Genomic DNA, 14,697 nt, shown 5'->3' with positions numbered 1-14,697 from the left:
GGACGACTTCCTATTGAACAGGGAAATTGCACTTTAGCAAAATAATTTTATTATTGGCAACTGAAATAAAATTCTTAAAAATCTCTAAATTTTTATAAAATGAAATCGGCCAAATATGCTTTTTGATGATTCAAACACTTATTTTAGATTATTTTATCATATTTTTATATTCGATTTTAAGTTTTAGAATTCGGTCATTTTGTTCTAAGCATCCAAAATAAAAATGCTTACTTGTGTATTGACAAGTTTAAATTTTTTTGAAATTATTTTTGTCATTGTCTAAATGGACCTCTGGTTTTATATTTTAGTATATTGTGCGAATTCTTTGTTGAGATAACTGAAATAAAATCATATTTTTGTCTTAAATGTTCATTATTAAAAAAATTTGATTTCTTTATAATTAATGCTTTATGATAATTATAAAATCTTTGACTTGAATTCCAAATTTATACAACGAAAATGTTCTTTCAACTGATTTTGATGATCCTTTGTGTCATGTTTCTGACACTATGAAATTTTTTTTTTCAGTTTACTTTATGATTATTTATACTAATACAGCAGTTTTTTAATATTTCATACAGTATGGTTTTGCTGCTCCAAGTAATTATGTTCCAAGTGTTCAGATTATCGAAATATCTGGATTACCTAAATGTTTGGATTTTTATTAAAGTAATAAATAATAACTCTGCAGTAATGTTTCAGAATGCTCTTAGTTCTTCCCATTTACTCAATATCAATATATTTCCAAATATAAGAAAAACTGGTTTGGATATTCATCACTATTAAATATCTATTTGTTGAATGTCAAGAGCTGAAATCGCTAATGTATTTTTATACAGATTGAAATTATTTATTGAATCGCATTCATTCATCAATTCAGTGTGGCATTACTTTTGATTGGAGAATTCATTGGATTCTGAATGTAGTCGAACTAAAAGACTATTTCTAGATTAAGACTAAGCTTAGATTTCGATTTTTAGATTCTAGAACTCTTCGAGGAAATTGATAGTAAATTGAAAATGTATCCGAAAAAGAGATATGCACTACATGTGAAGTTTAGAAGTATTTCACAACATTATTTTTAAGTATTCAGTTACTAATTATATACTGGTATTCTATTAAAAATATAAAAGCCTTAATCGAAAAACAATTTTAAAATAAAATGAAACATCTTTTACGAAATTAAAACGGTATTTTAAAAAATACTATTTTGTATCCCCTTTCCAATAAAAACTTATGATGTTACTATCACAGTAATTGCAGACTATACAGCTAGTCTGAGTATAAGTGATATTACCATTCAAGTGTATTCATAAAAAGTGTTTAGTATGGATGATCAATTTTCATTCACATTACAGCCATTATAAAGGACTTACAAACAAATTTTATTTTTATTTTACTTTATACCGTCCAAATTGTCGTTTACTAACAATAGAATATTAAATCCTAACAATAGAGTTGAACTTTTAATAAACATTAGTTTTTACAATAACAACAAGTAATATATTGGATATAAAAAATCCATTGTATATTCATAATATGTAACGAAGCATCCTTCTGACAAATAGGTATCCCAATTGACGTCTATTGTTTATTTTAAATTCAATTTTAAAACTATAAAATCACAATATCCTTATCATTCTACTCTGTCAATTTTCTACACTTTTAATTTTGCATTTTTAATTCAACTCACAAAGAAATCTTTATTAAAAAAGCAAAAAATTGATATTTACTGCAGTTTTTATACTAAAAGTTAGATAAATTGTTTAGCTTGCTTAACTTAATAAATATTTAAGCTGTTTAACTAAGAGGTAAATTCCTTCTTATAAACTACAGTTTTTAACAAAATACCACAATTTGATACAATTAAAGTATGTAACTTTAACTGATAGCCCAAAGTGCACAGATACGTAGTTACTAATTTACTAATATTTCTTTACTAATATTTGTTCATAGAGTTTATAACAAATTACATTATGCTAGGTGTTCCATACAATCTTTATATTTTCTGGACAAGTTATACAAATTAATTCATTAAGTTGATATAACACTACATACAGTTTCTGCATGCCTTTTATTTCTTAAAGCTAGTGTATTTCCTGGAAACAACCTATGAAGATCAGAGATAATTCATTTTTATAAGAAACGGCAAAAATCATATAGTTGGAGTGGAGGGAATCCATCCTAGATATTTTTCGAGGTACAGAGTTTCAAAGTCTATTTAATCACATCTGCTTTTATAACATGCCCAAGGGATGTACTAATTGTGATGTTACCAATGATCTCCATATCAAAATATCGTTTGCAACAGTATTGTCAGGCTTAAGGTAACAGGTTTGTGGGCACAACGGATATACGGACATAGTCGGATTCTGAACACAGTTTGAGTTATGTGCATAGTATTACATCAGACTATCGAACCTCATATTTATGCTTTAAAAGTAATTTCTCGGTAATGATTGTATTAAAAAATTAGAGGAAAACAAGAACTTTTTAATCAAAGTATGAATACGTGCAATAATATATATTCATCTACAGATATAAATTGCTCTCTACGGCTGCCTAATGCAGTTACAGCTTGTCAGGTTGAGATTTTAACAATAACGGAGGCATATTAGTTAATAACATAGCAACCACATCTATGATAAATTCAAGGACACCATTTTTATTTTGCACCATTAAATCATTAAATCACTAATTAAAAGAATATAGGACAGAAATCGGTGGACTCACATTATTTTCATATTAATTTTTGGTCATAGAAATATTAAATGGGGTGAAAAGGCAGATAGCTAGCATGTCTTAACTTTTCCATGGACACCTTCATAGGGGACCGCTATATGCTTTCTTCGAAAGTGTTATGAGACAAATATCTTCTTTTTCTGCAGCTAGCCAATAATTGGTAAAAGTTACTCCCAATTTGTAAAGCAACTGGATAGCTCTAACTTTTTATACAATAAAAGCAGGCTCAAGGAGCTTATTAATAGAGACTAACTTCATTCTTCTAGGCTTATTGCATTTTTGCAGGTCACTGGCATGTAGAATCCCATTCAGAAAAATTTCATCTTCTGTTCAAAACTTATTGTTTAAGTTGTGGAAACTCACAGGTAAAAGAGACAAATACATACTTTTTCTGTTCTTTCGCTAACGGATAGAAAGTTGTGGAAACTTACAGAGAAAAGAGACAATCACATACTTTTTTTTGCTAACAGAAAGAACAGATTTTTGGGGAAGTATATTTCTGATAGTCTGTCAGAGTGAAAGATTTGTTAATATTTTAAATAACACTGGATGGATCTAGTTAATTTACAGAGGTTTCTTACATGAATGTGGTATTTAAACGGATAATATTTTTAAATTATGTGAATTGGAAGATATCTACCGATCATTTACTGCAACCAATAAACCAACTAAAGTCTATTCAAAAAAGTATGCTATTAAAAAATTATCAATATCTCAAAAACGCTTTATCCAAATAGTTTAGTTCATACACCAATTTTAAGTTAATTTAATAATTTTAAACTTGATGTCTAATACATTATCTATACGTGAATTGGTTTAAAAATTATATTGATTTAGAAAAAATGTTTTAATTTTCATATATTTTTCGTATTTTATTTTTTTCAAATTGTGTTTTTTGCCGCAGAATTTTCCCTTTATCACGCACTGTTGTCTTAAAGATATCCTGAATATTAAAGAAAAATAATGCTACCTGAAAAAGACTTCAGTGAGAACATCCTTAATCTATTCATATTTTTAATAAACTATGGTAGGTAACAATTTACACTAGTATTTAGTTAACATTTATTTAGTTTAGTTATTAATTTTTTTTAATGTTAATTTTTTTTTTGTGGAATGTAACGCGTCTTATGGCGAAAAGAAACTAGAAGAGTTCAAACAGTAATGAAGAAGCAACAACAAAAATTTGATTTATTTATTAAAATTTGACTGATCATACAACGCTGTTTTGAGTATTGCTTAGTAGTGATCATCTTAGGTGATCTTAGGAAATATTCGAATTTTCATTTAATTTATTTATAGTCTGTATATAATTTGTTGGACTGCAAATTTAAGTTTCTTTAATTTAACACCCAATGGCGTATGTAAGAGAAGAAAGACTTGCGACTAGATATCCCCTTGACAATATTGTTTACTCATAATATACTACAAAAATATGGTCAAAGAAAATATTATCTGGTCTGCTGCTAGCCACTGTTGTGACCTGATAAATTTTTTATTTTTATGGGTTCAGAAATGATGGGGATTCAAAGTTGATTGTTTTATAAATATTCGTTTATGTTTTCAAAAAATTGCTTGTATCTCAAAATATTTCTTATCACATGACATTGTTTTATATCTTGCTTATTGTTTTAATGGTAATAGATTGTAAGAAGGAATAATAAAGTTAATGTGTGTAATAATTTTCTTAACTAGTAAAGTTAATAACCAATATTTTATTTAACAACAGCTATCAAAATATTGTAGTTAACCTAAATTTGCCAACAAAAATGTATAATTATTCATACAATAAATCTGTGCTGATTGAGAAGTTTTTATTACATTACAATATTATTAAATAATCTTTATAATATTTTATTATAGAATTAATTTAATATTTACACTTGATTGTAAAAATGAGTTTATTGCCATTTCCTTTGCCCAGTTATCTCGCGACGCTGGTTTCTCATTGTACGCCATGTCGGATCTTAATTAAATCTATTTTCTTATTCTCTTATTTTTATATATATTTTTTTGCTTTTATTATTACTAGTATTATTATTATTATTACATTAAACTGACGCAAAATTTGTGTAGAATTTTATGCTTTGCACAGTAAATTTTTTATTTTTTTGCCTGACATAAATCAAGCATTTAACGATGATTTATGTTTGTAAAAATTCGTTAATTTTGTGACTTTATTTCTTTCTCATATATATTTTCTGTTCCTTTATTGCCGCTGTTTTATACACAAAAAAACAATATAAAATAATTAATGGCATTTAAATGTGTGGCAATGCTCAAACGGAAGTTAGACATTTTTAATGGCTTCGCTAATGCAACAATTTAAACACGCGATTTGTATTTCATTTATTAATATTTGTTTTTTGACTTTTTTCTCTTTTTTCAATTTTTTTCAATTATCTTTAATTTTCTATTTATTTTTTTATATATTAAATATTTAAAAATAATTTTTTTTTAATTTTAGTTTTTCTAAATGCTACAAAATATTCACTTTCACTCTGGGATGCAACTTGGCTATGCGTTGTCAAATAAAAAATTTATCCGCATTACTTGCTGACACATAAGAAACTGTTGCGAATTCAGAACGTAGTCAAATCAAAATTCTAGATATATTAGAGAAAGGAGCCACTACAACAAATAAATAAGCAAATAAACAAATAAACAAGTAAACAAGCTAACAATCCTTGTGTGTTGGGCAGGAAAAAATGTCCTGCAAGGCGATGAAAGAAAGCAATGCAGAGAAGTGAAAGTTCTGGCTATGGTTTGTATGTGACAGGCCTTAACGACATTTTTTGAGGCTGAAACTATGCAGAACAAAAAGTGAAAGATTACAAGAAAAACAACCTAAGCAAAGTTAGAAATGAAAAATGTAAAATGAAAAAAAGGAAAAAAAGAAAAAAAGAAAAAGAAAATTTGAAATAAAATTTAATATCGCAGACAGAAACGTTAAAATGACAACTGCACAACAACGAAGCAATTGAATTGCATTTCCGGCTGTGCTACTTTTCGTTGCGGTGTGCAAGCGTTTGAAATTCAAAAAGTTTTATTATGGCATTTTCGGTTTAAGTTTTAGTAGTTGTCGTTGTGCTTGTTATTGTTGTTGCACAATAGTTACCAGCGGCAAAAGTTGTTAAGAAAAGTTAGGAAAAGTGTCAACGGTCCGTAGATAACCCCTGTTTATAAGCACATAACTTCCAGACTTTACTATCAGTGTGTCAACAACATTAAAGTTTCATTCGTGCCATCATTTAAACGCAAATGATTTTAGTGGGCCATCATCAACCTCATCACAACTAGAGGACTAGGATTGTGTCCTCTTTGGTGACATCGTCGTCTTTGGCGTCACTGTTGTTGTCGTTGCCGTTGTCGGTGTTTTCATAGTTTTATGGCCACAACTTTGAAGCCTACTCTGGCCATTAATAGTGTTTGCAATTCTTTTGAGTGGGGCTTTCTAAAGAAATTATGAAAATTTCCACAGAGGTATTTACAAAGTTTTCAACTTCTTTGCATTCCAAATGCAATGCAATTTCGTACCCCTTTCAACTGTCATTCTCATCACTACTACTGCCACTGCTACTGAGCTTTATTGCAAGAGTGCAAAAGTGTTGTCGTGTAAAATTTATTAAAAAGTTTGTTTTCTACCTCAAAAATACAATTTTGCCTTTCATTTACTTTATTTGTTGTGTTTATTATTTTGGTTTATTGTTTTTGTTTTTTATTTTGCTTTTTCATTTTCATTTTCAAGTAAATATTAAAATTTGCATAAATTGTTGACAAAAACAATAAAAAGTCAAGAATAATTGATGTTTTTGTTTGTATTGTTGAGAATTTGCAAATATTTTATAGCTTCTGGGTTCTGGGTTGCCACAAGATGATTTTGGCCTCGTAGTGTTTGGAAAAGTGTTTTGAATATTGCACACAAATTCTCCCCTTTCGTTGCATGTGATATATCTTTGGAAATTTTATAAGCGTTGTTAACTTTTTAATTTAAAACTTCCAAACTACAGACTTGTTGAAGTCGTTCAAAGTACGATTACGTGAAATTCGAGCCACTTCAGAAATTGTTAAAAAACTATTAAATTGATTTTGTTGAGTAAGAAATATCATTGAAATTGTTGGAATGTTAGCAAAAGTTGCTCACACCAAGCACCAGGATGCATAATAATTGCTTAACTGAAAGTCAAACGTGAGGAAAGACTTTTCCCCTTCCCCACGTTGTAGACAAGGAACGGAGAGGAATAAAATAAAATTGAAAAATAAAAAATTTATTAAGTCTTAGTTGTATTCGCCTTGGGTCTTAATCTGTAATGTAATCGTTAGACGTAAACCACTCCATAACTTCATTGACTGTAAAACTAAAAAAGTTACACTGATGCTAAGGCAAAAAAAAAAACCAATGATTTCTTTGCTTTAAAGAATTTCCAATTTCATATTATGCATTTAATAAAATTGTAAATATACAATTGCTTTGATGCAGAGTCGCATCAAAGCAATTTTTAACTTTGAGGCAAAAGTTTTATTCACATTTCGGAAATTTTATTCACTTTAATTTCCGTTTTTTAAAGTTTGTTTGATTTTGATGGATGCAATTTTTGTTTTGTTTGGACGTTTGATGGATGCGTACATATTAACGCGATAATATTTTCAAACGTAGCGGAGCACTGCGAACATAGCTGATCCGTCATGCTGTTACAGACTTTAACTCAACAGCAAGCATTATCACTTTAGAATAAAAGTCAAAATATTAGCTGTTGAACTTATCAGATTGAGTTAAGATCTTTCGGTCCAATAATCTTCTCCTGGCACAGATCTAACCCGGAGAATAATAAAGAATCTGACTAGAGGTTTTATCCACCACCAAGTAGAATCAATATTTACTCACCTGAGACAAACTCCTTTTGCGAATGGAAAGAATGATGATTTATTAATCTGTGTATTATAAAGAGTTGTAACTTTTGTGGTCTAGTATTGTTTCCAAGACACTGCAAACAGGAGTGACATTTTGTCTTTTTTCTAGCAGTAGTACTCGAATGTTAACAAGCTCAAGCTTATATTAAGCAAAAGTCGTCTCACAAATTTTTAAGGGATCAAAATAATATAATAATCAGAAGGTGCCAGATCTTCAGAATATGGTGGGAGTAGCAGTGTATCATATATAAGCTGTAAAAGCCTTTGGCAAGCTATTAAAGTTTTTATGAAGGTTAGCATTATCTTGTTGAAACCCTACATCGTGTCTGTTGAATAATTCTGATCTTTTCAGCTTAAGTAAATTGTTCAATTTCTTTCAATTGTTGACAGTAAAAATTCAAAATTGATCTTCGTGTTGTGTAGGAGAAGTTCAAAAGAAACAAGAATCTTTTGAAATCACATAAAATATATAACATTACTTTCTTTTGATAAATTTCGACATTTGAAATCCCAGTAATAATGTATTCCAAAAATGAACCATTTTCTTTTGACGTCTGAGCAAATCACAAAAGTTAAAGCGACAGTGCAAATTTCTTTCTAAAATCATACAAGAAATCCATGCACCTAGCTTTGAGAATAAACCTAGATTTTTCATATGATCGTGAGTAAATTTGATAAATTAAACATTTAGGGATTTTAAGAGAAACATTAATTGATGTTGTTTTACATCAGTTAATGACTTTATTGTGTCTTCAACAGCTTCAACTCCGCTTCCAGAATATTGTACATCAAAATTGTTGTTTCAAAATTTTCATAACCAGATTTGGCATTTGCCATCTGTAAGTATATCTTCTCCATATACAATGGATATTCTTCTTACTTCAACAACACTTCTACCATTTTAATAGTAAAAAAGTAAAATATGTTTGGAAGGACCAAAAGAAAGGCGTAGAATCAATTGAATTTCTTCACAAGCTAGTCTTACTATAAGTCTCAGCTGCCAAATATAATGATTATGCGATTTAAGTATTTAGTTGGTAACGGAAAAGTAAATTAAAACCTTTGCTCAAAAAACCGAAAGTACTTAATTAAGTACTAAATTAAAATCAAATTAGTAGCGCGAACTTATTAATTTTAACTATTGGAAGTGTGTCAGCTTTCAAACATCATTTACTTGATTTTGTTTTAAATTTAAACTTGACTTCAAGTTTATTTAATAATGCAAATTTTATATGAAATTTTAATTAATATTTTATTTTAATAAATATTTTATTTTTCCCGCACTAAAGTAGAGTGAAACACACCTACGACTACGTGAAAATTTTTTGTTGAACTTTCGAAATGGTTTTTTTTAATTGATGGGAAAGTCTTTCCCTTTGTTTCTGCTAATTGTTTTGTTTATTTCAGTTTTATAGTAAATTAATCAACAATAATGTTTATATTATGAAAAAATTCTGAATTGTTATTTACTTCATTGTTCACGATAAAGCAAGGTTGAATAGTTTTTCGTTAAAATTTTTTTGCAATTTTGCTTTCTCATATTTCATCTCAAAAATTTTTTCTCTTAAAATAAAAACAACAAAAGTGACTTGAAAATATTTAATTTTAATTATATTTGACTTATTTGCAGTATCATTAACAGCATTTTATTATGAGAGCAATATTAATTAATATTTGCATTGTTTTCAGTTATCAAAGAGTCGTTACCATCGATATTCCTTTTGTATGGAACTTTTATTATATTTTTCATTGATATTTGAAATATTTAAATTATATTGTAGTTTATTTCATCTTTAAAGCGGAATGTACTATTATTAAACTGTATTTCTACGAAAATCGAAATATTAAAACTTAAAAAAAATGTTTTTGACAGGCAAAAATAAGGTTAGCATCTTGGAAGGTTCCTATTACCAACAATGCTTAACAAATATGCCAAGGACAAGTTTGCAAGTACGACATAAAAGGATATAACATTTGGGCTTGTACATTTTAAGAAATCGAACAATTTCAATATGTTTCAGTTGACCCACTTACATTTTTGTTAATAGTAGAATAATACAATTTTTTTGAACCAAAAAAAAAATAATATGCATTTATTTATTTGTATATACAAATCAAAATTTAAGTTTTTGAAGATGGAACGTTTAATTTCAAAAAAAATCATAATGTTTATTGAGAGAAAGAGTGCTAGAGTTGAATCGAAGAAGTCCAAAGTAAAGTGCAAGAAATGCATTCTTATAAACAATGTCTTCGTTATTGTTAACTATTCATAAAAGTAACTTATAAAACGATCATATACTGCTTAACTATTCCGTACGCAAAAAATAAAAAAATACAAATTTTATAAAACCTCCAACAACAATCTTGATTATTGAAACAATCTTGAATGAAGAAAGCAAAAGTCGACTTATGTGGCTGCTCTTTATAAGCCTTAGTCACACATTTAAGTCGAAGATATAATAAGCCTGTTTATCTTAATTCTGTCCCTTAACTACTGGAAAGAAGTTTCATACACTGCCCTCCGGTTGAATGATGGAAATCTTGTCCATTCTTTCCTAAAATGTAATTTTAGTTTCACACTGTGGCTTGTCAAAAAAAAAGTCCTATATTTCTTATAGCATTCTATAATTGTTTTTGTAATTACAATTCTAAAACTATTGTGGCAATCATATCCTTAAAAATATATTCTTCGCTTTACCATTTAGCCTTTTTTCTTTATAATTCAATAACTGAAGGTGATAAGCAAAATGAAAGCTTCTACTAGAATATTTTTACAATACACAAAAAGATACAAAGTGAAAGTTATTAATATAAATTTAAATAAAATTAAGCAACTGCCAATATCAATGACTTTATAAGAGCATTGGGCAAAAACAAGTTGTCTCCAACTATATCAATTGCAAAGAGTTGCCTGAGTTGGTACATGTTTGTTATGATTTAGTCAGCACCGTTCTATGCCATGCAATTTTGAACCATTATTGCTATTTAGAATCAATTTTGTGTTTTTTATTAAATAGCCTTATCTTCATCTATTGCTACTTTCTATCGTTTGTTTCCATTTAAATTGCCTTGCTGTTCATTAGGCGTAATTTTTTCTTTCAGAGTTGTAAAAAAACAGCATTAAGTCTGGTTGAAATAAATTGGCATCACTTTTAAAATATGTTAAATGTTTACTTTTATAAACATGTGATGTGATGTAAAGTGAAGTATGGATGAGGAAATAAGTGATGTGATGTTGAATCTAGCCTAACCTGAATCTAAAATGTTGAATCTAAAACTAAAAGGACTGGAATTTGTATACATATTGTATACATATGACATGCCTTACTGACTATTACGAGATCTTCAGTATCTCCTATGTACAGTTTCCTTATGAGAAATATTTAGTAGACGTCCATATTTTGTATCCATATATAAGAACTGTTTTCTATTATTGGTGTTAAATATTCTCAATTTTGTTTGGCATAGAATAAATAAAACTAAGCAATATTTTTAAGGCAATCCAATATATTTAATAAAATAAAAACGTTCCAACTTTAGCGAACAATTGTCTAATGTCTGGTTTAAAAAAATTCAATAGAATCTAAAAGTGGCTATAAATCAAGATAGTCACTTACTTATATTAAGCGGTTCATATACCCATGTACTTATGTACTACGCTATTGTCATACAGAAAGAACGAATTATTTTTATCTGACTTCAAAACTACAATGCAAATGAAATATATAGCATCGAATGGAATGTAAAAAACCGAAGATGATGTAATTTAAGCTGACTTAAGTGTGTAATTTCTCATCCTTGTCCCATTTTTTTTTAACCAGCCATTTTGAACATTTTATGGCACAACATGCCTACTTGCCTGTGAATAATTCAATTCAATGGATTATAAATAAAAGAATATAAAGAAATATATTTGTTTATTTATTACGTTTTTATTATATTCCTTTTCGAACAAATGTTTTTCAACAAATTTAATAACTTTAAATGTGACAAGATGGTTGTAACGAAACGGAAAATCCATTTTTTTCTGTCAATATGCTGACAAAATTGGCTTAGCATTCGCCGCTTGTTGCGTAAAGTAACAAATATATAAACGTTTCAGCAGTATTCAGCATTACAGGCTTACATAATAGTAAATGTGCAGATACAGATACAGATACAGATACAGATACATTGCAGATATGTCGAAACAACAAAAAGTTACTAAAACTTTTTTACACTTAATATTCTTTGTATGCTTTTGGCATTTTTTATGTCATCGACCAGACCCATATAAGCTTCCCTACAAAAACGCGCCAAAAATAGAATTTTTTTCTACAATTTTAATGGAATTCATTTACTAGAGATTTCATGTTTGGTTCAGCATCTCCAAACTGAATTTTTTCTTTTCAAAAATATTGTGATTTCATTTTGAAGTTGTTTATATAAGCTCGATATTGTTTGCTCACATTTAAAAATGTGAACAATGAACTTTTTTAAATGTTTTTTGAAATAAATAAAAATTCATTACAAATAGTTTCATATGGAATAATAATATTTTCAATTAAAAGAAATAAACTATATATAGTAAAGTATCATTGATTGCTTTTGAATTTAAAGCCCGAATGTAATGTAAACCACTGAATTGCATTTGAAAGGAAATAACTGAAAATACAATTTGTAAATAAACAAATTATATTTGTATAGCTCAAATATTAGTTTAAAATTTTTTGAGCTTAATTTTATTAATTAAAGTAAGATTAAGAGCCATTTTATTTTTTAAACTGTATAGGTTCAAAATTTCGTTGATATCATAGTTTAACAAGAGAAGAAGACGATAACGCAGAAGATGGATACATTGAAAGCACCTATAGTGTCATCAACTGAAAAGAATAACACAAAACAAACAACAAAAATTTGAAGCTAATGTTTGACAAGATTGCGTCTATCTATAGAGTCTTCGAAATACAAAAAATGACGGATAATAGATAATGAGTATTCTTCTAGTAGCTAGAAACAGATTCAAACTATTCGATATTTTCAAACTATTCGAATTATTATTATAAAGTAGGTTACACTATACACCATGACCCAGATAGTCATTTGTATCAATCCCAATTCTTCTGAACCATCATTAGGCTATTATTGAACATTTGACGGTCTTGTAGTTTTAATACCAAAAATAACATATCAAATCGCATACTACCATTTATTTTCTAATTAATACAAAATCAGGAAATAATGTATATCAGACATTCATATAATACGAATTTCTCTTATTTGTTATTGGTGAGATCAAAAACTGCATCTGAAGTGAATGGGAGAACTTTTATTTGAAATAGATGATAGATGATAATTGCATGACATATAGAAATCAACAGATATCGTCTAAAAGGTAATTATTGATAGGAATGGAAATACGAATATATAATAATTTAAACAATAATATAATAATTAAAATCATAAATCATTATTTACTAATGTGACTCATGTGTCCTTGGGGGAAGAATTTGATTAATTTAAGGGACTGGTTAAAAAGGGACTGGTAGACTGGTACGCAGACTTATATGCAGCTTCTTGATGTGTTATACTGCTGTTCTAAAGGACGTTTTTAAGCTTACAGAGTTTTAAAGTAAAAGATAAAACAGAAAAAGATCTTAAAGTTAGAAAAACCTGTGTTTACTGTTGAGATTAATTCACTAAGATAAAACTTTATAGTAGTTATTTTTGATTAGACTAAAAAAATTAAAAAAAAAGCAAAACAACCTAAAAAAACCCAAATAGTCATGATATATTTTATAGTGAAGGATATAATTTAAAAAAAAATAAATTAATGCATACAAATGTGTGTTATACTGCTGTTCTAAAGGACGTTTTTAAGCTTACAGAGTTTTAAAGTAAAAGATAAAACAGAAAAAGATCTTAAAGTTAGAAAAACCTGTGTTTACTGTTGAGATTAATTCACTAAGATAAAACTTTATAGTAGTTATTTTTGATTAGACTAAAAAAATTAAAAAAAAAGCAAAACAACCTAAAAAAACCCAAATAGTCATGATATATTTTATAGTGAAGGATATAATTTAAAAAAAAATAAATTAATGCATACAAATGGATAGATAATAGATATTCTTATAGGATATTTTCTCTAATCTTGAGAGATTGGACTGATACCACACAGAAGTTATATTTTAAAAAAAACAAATTAATGCATACAAATGGATAGATAATAACCTTATAGAATATCTTCTGTAATCTTGAGAGATTGGACTGATACCACACAGAAGTTTCAAAACACGGTAGCGACAAGAAGAGTTTCAGATAAGTACAGTCCTTTATTGTAGCCAGAAATCGCCGCATTTTTTGATTAAGTAGCAATGCCATATTCTTGATGTTACAGAGGCACCTCAGGAAGTTGTCCTATTTCTGCTTTGTCCAGGAAGTGCCTGAATTAGAGTGACCAACCCATTACTTTGGTAATTATAGTTGAATCGGCGGAATTTAGAATACCGACTGTTTTGGATAAGCAAGTCATATAGTAAATATTGTTTAGCATATATATTTTTTTTGCCATTTGTGGTTCGGTATTTCAAAGAAATAGTGAAATTGTTCATAAAGTTAATTTGAATGTAAACATAAAGGTGTGTTTACATATTGTACGTGTACAACTTTTAGTCTGTTTATGGATGCATGGTTGCCAGAAATTACCCTATGATACGTGGAGCATATAAGACTTATAAGTGAACACTAGTTGTGACACCATTAGTTGCGAAAATACCAGTTTAAGATATAATGTCACCCTAGCTGTCACTTAAAACTTAAATACATACTCTTCTTCATCATTGCGACATAGGTTAGATTAGGTTATATCAGCGGTTCTAAGAATTCATTTGGGCTTATTAGGCAATTGTATTATGTAAAATAACTCAGAAGATTAAACTTATCTAAAACCTTTAAAAAGAAGATGCAATTGGTCGGTCTAAAAAATCCTTAAGAAAGTAAGCCCTTATCATAGCGGACAAACAAAGCGGATGTGATATACTTTTTTCGTCCTTTCTACAGCTGCAACGC

This window comes from Teleopsis dalmanni, chromosome 1 (genome assembly GCF_002237135.1).
Source record: "Teleopsis dalmanni isolate 2A chromosome 1, ASM223713v2, whole genome shotgun sequence".
In the NCBI taxonomy this organism is placed as follows: domain Eukaryota; kingdom Metazoa; phylum Arthropoda; class Insecta; order Diptera; family Diopsidae; genus Teleopsis; species Teleopsis dalmanni.
The sequence above is the reverse complement of the archived record's forward strand: the minus strand, read 5'-3'. Positions refer to the sequence as shown.